Genomic DNA, 9333 nt, shown 5'->3' with positions numbered 1-9333 from the left:
TTAATGCGCGTGCAAGCATTTAATGTTTTAAATGGGTTTGACTCGGCATTAGGAATACCAAACGTTTGTGATTCTGAGCAGTCAGTTTTACGTAGGATTGTTGTTTGTGGACTTAGTAACTCGACTTAGAAGAGAAATCACTCAGCATATATGTCTACTCAGCATAGATTTCATGTCATTCTTAACGCAGCATGCAATCAGTTACTAAAATATCACAAATCACTCAGCATGGTAATCACTCAACATTCAATTTTAGCACATAGAATTTATTTAAGAGGATTAGACATACCGATAGCTTCCCTTAGTATGTTGAATTGCTCACGAGCTAAGGGCTTCGTAAAGATATCTGCAAGCTGTTCATTTGTTGAAACATAAGTCAGCTTGATCTCACCCTTGAGTACATGATCTCTGATGAAGTGATGTCTTATGCTGACATGCTTCATCCTGTTGTGTTGGATTGGATTCTTAGATAAGTCAATGGCACTCTTGTTGTCACATTTGACCTCTATTGTTTCTGTTTTGACACCATAATCCTCAAGCTGTTGCTTAATCCATAGGACTTGAGCCACACAGTTTCCAACAGCAACGTACTCAGCTTCAGTTGTAGACAAGGCCACTGATGACTGCTTTTTACTAAACCACGAAACCAGACAGCTTCCTAGGAATTGGCATCCTCCTGAAGTGCTTTTTCGTTCTAGCTTATCTCATCCATAGTCAGCATCAGTATATCCAATCAATGCGAAGTCACTTGTATCTGGATACCATAAACCTGCATTAACTGAGCTCTGCAAATATCTGAAAATTCTTTTTACAGCAATTAAGTGAGATTCCCTGGGGTCAGCTTGATATCTTGCGCAATAACATACTGAGTACTGAATATCAGGTCTACTGGCAGTAAGATAAAGTAGAGAGCCTATCATACCTCGATATAACCTGCTGTATGCAGACTTACCTTTCTCGTCAGCACAAAGGACCGTGTCAGTACCCATTGGGGTTGATATGGGCTTACATTCTTCCATATCAAACTTCTTTAAAATTTCCTTGGCATACTTAGACTGACTTATGAAGATGCCATTCTTACCTTGCTTGATTTGAAGTCCAAGGAAGAAGTTGAGTTCGCCCATCATAGACATTTCAAACTCAGTTTGCATCTGTTTGCTAAACTCTTCACATATAGAATCGTTAGTAGCACCAAAAATTATGTCATCTACGTAAATTTGTGCAAGTAGGGTATTTTTACCCTTTTTCTTAATGAACAAGGTTGTGTCAGCTTTGCCTCTGACATAATTCCTGGTCAGCAGGAAGTTGGTCAACCTCTCATACCAAGCTCCTAGAGCTTGCTTTAGGCCGTATAGGGCCTTTTTGAGTTTATAAACGTGGTTTGGAAATTTTGGATCTTCAAACCCTGGAGGCTGACTAACATATACCTCTTCGTTTATAAAGCCACTAAGAAATGCACTTTTAACATCCATTTGATATAGTTTAAAGTTCATGAAACTAGCATAGGCACACAGTATTCGTATAGCTTCTAATCTAGCCACGGGTGCAAAGGTTTCACCATAGTCAATTCCCTCTTGCTGACTATAGCCTTGGGCTACAAGTCGAGCTTTATTTCTGACTACATTGCCTTGCTCATCTAATTTATTTCTAAAGACCCACTTAGTTCCTATGGTCTTTTGATTCCTGGGTTTAGGTACTAAATCCCATACCTCATTTCTTGTGAATTGATCAAGCTCTTCTTGCATAGCGTTGATCCAATATTCATCGTGCTCAGCATCAGCAAAATTCTTTGGCTCATGCACTGAGACAAAGGCAACATTGCTGAGATACTTTCTAAGCTGATCTCTTGTCATCAGCTTGTTGTCAGCAGCATCAAGAATGTGTTGGAAATTAGGCTAAGGTATAGCAGCGGAAATATAAATTTTTTAACCTATTTCCATTAACCCTAGGATCCGTTAATCGTTATTTCATATAAAGAAGGATAAGAAGAATTACCTTTTGATGATCAATCTACCGTTGTTAATGAAGTGCCCACAACTCTTCTCCGAGTTCCCAAACACAAAATAAAACACGAGAAGATTAATTTAGAATCAACCGTTGAATAGCAACCAAAGTAGATTGCCTCTAACTAATCAACACAAGATCAAGGATAAAAGAAATAGATGAAATCAATTGATCGGAAGGAAGCCGTAGAAAATATTGTCCTCGAACTGGGGGTGTCGAAATTTTCTCTCTCTTGCACTAGGGTGGATTTAGAAAATCTCAATAGGGGATTAGCTAGTGTTTGTCGAAAATCCCATAGGGTGGGGTATTTATAATCTCTTGTATCTAATCCCTAGTTAGATAGAATTAGGTTACTGAATAGGAATTCAATTCGGAATAGAATTTCTAATTATTATCTCATTATATATCTAATATATTAAGGATAATAATAATAACCTTATTGGATAATAATAGGAGTATTATAATCTAATTAAAACTCCTAACTTATTTATCTCTTAATTAATTTAATTCATAATCCTAATCTAATTAGAATTAATAAAATCAAATTAATTATTCATGTATTTTATCTACATGAATTTCGACCCCCCTTGGTCCATGGGCCTTATTGGGCTCAATTGGGCTTCCATCAATTAATTAACATCTATCTCTCTTTTAGGTTCCAAGTCTTATGTGTGACCCATTAGGTTCTTATTGCTTCTAGCCGTATGCAACGTTATTAAATAATTTTCAAAGAATTATATTTAATCTTTGCATAACGGAATGATGTACAGAGTATGTGATTAGCAAGTCCGTAATCATTCTCCCAGAGCTATAAGAAGACAGGTTGATTCTATCGTTAACCTTTCCGTATTAGTTACAGTATAATTCGATCCTTTATCAACTACATCCTTGAACTGAATCTTATGACTATGGATGATGTCAAGTCACATATAGCGAGACGTTAGTTTTACTTGTACAGGCCAAGTCAACTCAAATAGATAGGTTAAGTGAAATCTGTATTTCAAGTCTTAAGCTATCACCTTGCAAGGATTTAGAGTCGAGTCTTCCACAAGCGATCCTTGGATGTATCTCCCATTTATCGGGAGTGATAAATGCTCAATCCAATATATAACGATCCCGCAATCACTTTTTGTGATACCCAACGTCTACTGTTCACACCCTAGAGTCATCTTTGTTAAGGATCATGTTACACCAGAGTCAAAGCGTCACATTCCGTAATCCAGAATACCAATTAATATTCCTTTGAGTCTGAGGATTAGTTATACCTATTAATACCAATGAGATGAACAGGTGACAAGGATGAATCTACCCATCCTGTTATCTCAAATCGGATCCCCAATCCTAATGAACAACTTTTCATCGGATCTATGTAACTGTCCAGATATCTGTATATATGAAGCTTGTGAGATCAGCTTTCTGTCGGACAGAAGACATTGTTACATACAAGTCTCAACAGTGATATATCAATCCCAAACATATCACTTGACTTGGGGTGGTTTTAAGTTTATCAGTTTATTATAAAGTTTTGTCTCACTTCATGCTTGTATGAACACTTTATAATCACTTTAAATAAACTTACGGATTTCCTTTTATTAGACTTTATTTAGTGCTTAAAAGGGATTGCCTTTATATAGTTATAAAACATATATCTCATTAAAACAAATGATATAAAGAACAATTCATTTACATTAAGTTTGTATCCTAGAACAATTGTCTATAGGACACTAAACCCCAACATACTCCCACTTGGACTAAAGCCAATTGTTTCTAAAACTTATCCCAGTAGAAGTTAAATGACGATCATGTACTTTCTGGGTTAAAGGCTTTGTCAACGGATCTGCAACGTTGTCCTCTGCAGGTACTCTTTCTATTCTCACATCTCCTCTAGCCACAATCTCTCTAATGATGTGGTATCGCTTAAGGTAATGCTTGGACGCATTATGAGACCGTGGTTCCTTTGCTTGCACAATGGCTCCATTGTTATCACAATACAGTGTAATGGGATTTACAATGTCAGGCACCACACCAATGTCAGGCTCCATCTCATTTCTAAGCAAAAGTAAGGATGTTACCTCATTATTGTGTACCTCCTTGTCAGTTTCATCAGAGAGGTCAGCTTGCTCAGATTGAGAGTGGTCAGCATCATCGGCCATGAAGCATATGTTTGTCGTTTCATTTGCATCAGCTTCGGATGATGCTGACTCATCACTGTCACTCCATGTTGCTACCATTGCTTTCTTGTTTCCCTTCTTGTCTCTCTTGAGGTTTGGGCAACTTGACTTGATGTGCCCAGTTTGGTGGCACTCAAAACATGTGACAGGCTTGGAGCTGTCCTTCTTGTATTTGTCACTAGACTCAGCTTTGTATCTGTCATTTTTTCTGAATGGCCTTCTGCTGTTCTTCTCATTCTTCCTAAACAGCTTCTTCATTTTTCGTGTAAACATGGCCATCTCCTCATCGTCTGATGAGTCAGCTTCGGTCGAGTCAGCTTTCATGACAAGTGATTTTTGTTTCTTGTCTTCTAACTTTTCTTTTTATTTAGCTTCAAAGTTTTGCATTGAGATCTCATGAGTCGGCAGAGATCTGATTAGCTCGTCATACTTGTATGTAGTCAGGTCCTGAGCTTCTTCTACTGCAGTTTTCTTAGCTTGCCAGCTTTTGGGTAAGCTTCTTAAGATTTTCTTCACTTGCTCTTCTTCAGTGAAGTTCTTGCCGAGTCTTTTTAGCTCATTTATAATATTAGTGAATCTAGCATTCATACTGGAGATGTCCTCATTGTCGTTCATTTCGAAAAGCTCATACAATCTCATGTGTTGATTCACCTTTGACTCTTTGACTTTGCTTGTGCCTTCATAGGTCACCTCGAGCTTTTTCCATATCTCCTGTGCTGACTCAAAACCTGATATTTTATTGTATTCTGCAGCATCTAAAGCACAGTGAAGCATATTGATAGCCGAAGCATCATTTTGAAGTTTTCTAAGGTCATCTTTTGACTACTCAGTTTCACTCTTAACAACTTTCTCATTGTTAACAGTTTTATATGGCATGTATGGGCCTTGAACTATTACAAGCCATGCATTCATGTTTGTGGCTTGGATAAAGTTCTTCATCCTATTCTTCCAGAATGTATAGTTGGATCCAAAGAATAGGGGAGACCGACTAATAGATAATCCCTCAGGGAGTATCTGTGTTGTTTGGTTCCCTGGAAGGAAACGAGTGTTGTTCTCAGCCATTTATGGGGATCCGCTCAAGATAGTTATATCTTTGAGTAGTGAGCTTAGGCTCTGAGACCACTTGTTGGTCCCGTGTGATTAGTTCCAAGGGGGGGTTAGGAACTAATATAACTTTTTCACTAATTAATCTTGCTGACTTAATAATTTTGGTGAGTTTATTGACTCAGCCTTTGGTCAGCTTGGCTGAACTTAATGTAAGACAGCTTTAGTGGGATGCTGACTAAGACTGTTTTACTTGTGAGTTGGGAATTGACACTTGTGTGGTCAGCTTCCAACTCAGCACTCCAATTTACTCAGTGTCAGCTTCTAATCAGTTTATATGCTGAGTAAATATTACAACCAACACAAGCACACACACACACACACACACATATATATATATATATATATATATATATATATATATATATATATATATATATATATATTTGAGAGAGTTAGAAATTACTCAGTATCACTTATCCTAGTTCGGCCTCTCCGCCTACGTCCAGTCCCCAGAATCCTCCGGGCTTTCACAATCCAATACTGAGCTCTTTAAGGGTAGAGCACAAACCGATTACAGGCAGTTGAATATGCAAGAGTACCTTCCTCTATTCGTCTACTCAACTCCTACTAAGTGCTATAACCCAACACTTAGATTTCTCTACCACTAAGTACTAAATACTAAGTACTCAGCACGCACACTCTCAATATTACAATTGATCACACACTTGTTCCTTTTTAAGATAAAGAACACTTTAGATGATTACAAACAATCAATCTAGCATTTACACAAAGAATAGAAGATTTGGTGTAAGCTTTCTCTTTTGTTTTGAGTGCTTTGAATTTGTATCTTTCTCACTTGTAATTTTCTGTAAATCGGCAATCTTCCAAATGATATCATTGTCCCTTTTATAGTTGAAATGTGAGGAACAAATCATTTGAATTTGATTTGTCCGTTGAGTCCAAAACGGCTCTTTTGGGGGACAAACCTCTGGTCAGCTTCAGATGTGCAGGCCAATCCTGTCTTCTGAATTCTTCAGATGTCAGATTTGTCTTCTTCCTACAGACTTTGTTTTCTTGCGGCAGTTTGTCTTGTAGCATAGAACAGTTGACCCATGCATCTTGGAATTTGGCTTTTGCGTAATTCAAGACTTCTATTATTGGTGCAGACAGTTGTCGAATTTGTCTTTTAGCTAACGGATCAATCATGCTGTCATGGAGATTACTCAGCTTCACTTCGATAATCACTGTCTTCGATTTTCACCAAGTTTCATACTGAGTTCTTTTTCTACTCAGCTTTCATGGTCAGCTTCGTTCTGTAGAATCTATTACTTAGAGCAGACTTCTTCTATACTGAGCTTCGTTTCACTCAGCTTCTTTGTTTAGCTTTATTCTGAAGCTGTTATTCTGAAGATGACTTATCTTCTCTTATGCTGAGTTGCTCTTCACTCAGCTTGTGTTGTGTTCTCATGCTGACTTCGTTCTGTCTTAATCTTTGTTTCTTTTTGCATGTATATTTATACTCAATATTGAACAAACGGATTAGTACAATTAAATCAAAGCACTTAAATTTAATTATCTCTTAATCATGGATTAAACTTAAATGATTTTGTCAAATCAAAATCTTGTGGAAAGGTGTTTCAACATTATTCTTCTTAGAGCCATCTACGTTAATTTTGTATTACTTAGGGGGGGGGGGGGGGGTTGCCAGCCTAACAGAATCATCTTTTTCCTCGAATTATTATGCGCATTATTTCCCTCGTTCCAACTTTTCGTGTTCTCATTTACTTGTTCCTAGATAACAACTCTTTTATCCCACGATATGTGTTGTTTTGTCTAAAAGAGGCTTATATTCTGCCATTGTAGGGATGGCAACGGGTATTGTACCCGTGGGTATCCGACACTACCCGATCCTAATGAGACTATCCGTACCCTGTATAAAAGGCTTTGTGATGTGTATGTGATTAAAACCATTACCTGTTAGGGTAATGAGATGGGTATACCCCTAGGGTATCCGTTACCCATCATAATTTTTTTATATATTAATAAATATCATTGTTTTTTAAATGTAAGACATGACATATATATGAACCCTCAACCTTTTGTTTTTTAACCATTGAGTGATACCACTAAACTACTTTATTCTTATTAATTAAAGTTCAATTTGTTCAATTTTTAGATAGATGATTGATTAAATTTATACTTTGTTAAATTTGTAATATTTTTGTTTTATTTATTAATTCTTAACGGATGCGGGTACCCGTGAATTAAATGGAAAGGGTATGGGATGCAAAAAGTATACCCAATAGGATAACATGACGGGTACGTGTAATTAAAAAATAAAAGGATAAGAGTTTGTGATTGGGGTTGGCGTTACCGATGGATACCCTACCTATTGCGTTACCATGTTGGGCGTTCGCCCAACTAATGTTGGGCGTCCGCCCAACATAAGTTGGGCGTCCGCCCAACCGGCTTTGGGCATCGCCCAAAGCTTCCGGGATCCGTTGCCTATTTAAGGCACGGATCCCCATGCAAAAAAGAGGGGGAAAAAGGAGAAGAGATTTTGGAGCTTTCTCACTCTAAACATTTTTAGAGAGAGAGAGTCAATTTTTTGGAGAAAAAAATATTTTTTTTCCCAAAAAAATCCAAATTTTCTAAAGTTAAATATTTCATCAAAAACACAGAAAACGCCGAAAAATCACGATTCGTGGAATCAACCGACTTCAACTGTCAATACCGAACTTGAGGTATTATCCGAGGACTAGACTCGTTTTATTTAATTTATTCATTTATTTTTATGTTATAGTTTTTTTATTTAGTTATTTATTTATCACGTTTTATTTATTATTCCGTATTTATTTAAATTTCGTCACATGTTAAATAAACGTTCGGTTTTGTTTTGAAATGAAAACCTCGTTTTAATATTCCAACACGAACCGTGATCCGATTTAAAGGTAGTTCGGGAATAAAAAAAACGTTGTAATTATAAGTTTTAAAAATATTTCAAAATAACGTTTTAAAATAAAAAACGTCGTTTTAGGAGTCTTCGTTATAGGCTATGATCCGATTTGGATAGCTCGGAGGTCCAAAACGATAGAATAGATCTAATTTAAGGTGTTTGAGTAAATCTGGAAACTTCTGGACTGTTTCTGTAATTCTGCCTTTTCTGTCGCTAACAGCAGATTGGCGACGGATTTTCAGTCTGTAATCTGCTGGAATCCGAAAATTCCACTTTTAACCCTCTTTTCTCTTCTTTTTGACATTTCTACTTATATATATATATGTATATAACTATGTAATATATTTATAAAAATTATTTTTGGGCCTTATAACAATTAATTATGTATTATATAGTTATTTATTTCATATTTGGGATTTAACTCGTTTTGACTTAGTTTTGTAAAGTATTATATATAGTGTTGGTATATTCAAGTTATATTAGCTCTTATTTAGGGTGAAAGTTATGTTCTATATATTTAATGCTTAAAAATATTTAGAACTAAATGTTATTCTTTACATTTATGATTTTCATTATTTTCACATAGTTATAATTAGGATAAAATGTACTCTATTTAATATTTTCACTATCATTTCTTATACCTATATATTTATTACTTATTATCCTTTTACTCATTTTTTTTATCATTATTTTTAGACAAAATGTATATATATATATATGTATATAACCTTTGGTTTTTCTTATTCTTTTGACATTTAGGTGTATGTGTTTTAAATTTGTTTCATTTGGTGAATTTTGGGTTTAAATTGTTTATTGTTGTAATTAAGTGAAAAAGGGAAAAGCAAACCACAAAAAGAGTTTTCAATTTGATTAATTTAAATTAGGGGTTTTTTAGAGGTTCCAAATGTAAATAAAAAGTTTTGGTTCTTTACCACTTTTAAATAACTTTCTCAAATGTCATGTTTTAAAACCTTAACCCGTTCCAACGACGGATTAAGCGAACCTTGTAATTAAAATCGTTTTGTTATAAATAATAGAGTTTTGAATAAGTTTTCCTAGTTAAATGGTTTTGTACAATAAATTGACTTGTATGCTTAATCATGTATTTAGATTAAAAATGTTTGCTCCAATATTTTCAAACGCTTAAATCGTTCC

This window comes from Euphorbia lathyris, chromosome 5, assembly GCF_963576675.1.
Source record: "Euphorbia lathyris chromosome 5, ddEupLath1.1, whole genome shotgun sequence".
NCBI lineage: Eukaryota > Viridiplantae > Streptophyta > Magnoliopsida > Malpighiales > Euphorbiaceae > Euphorbia > Euphorbia lathyris.
This window is presented reverse-complemented; position numbering follows the sequence as displayed.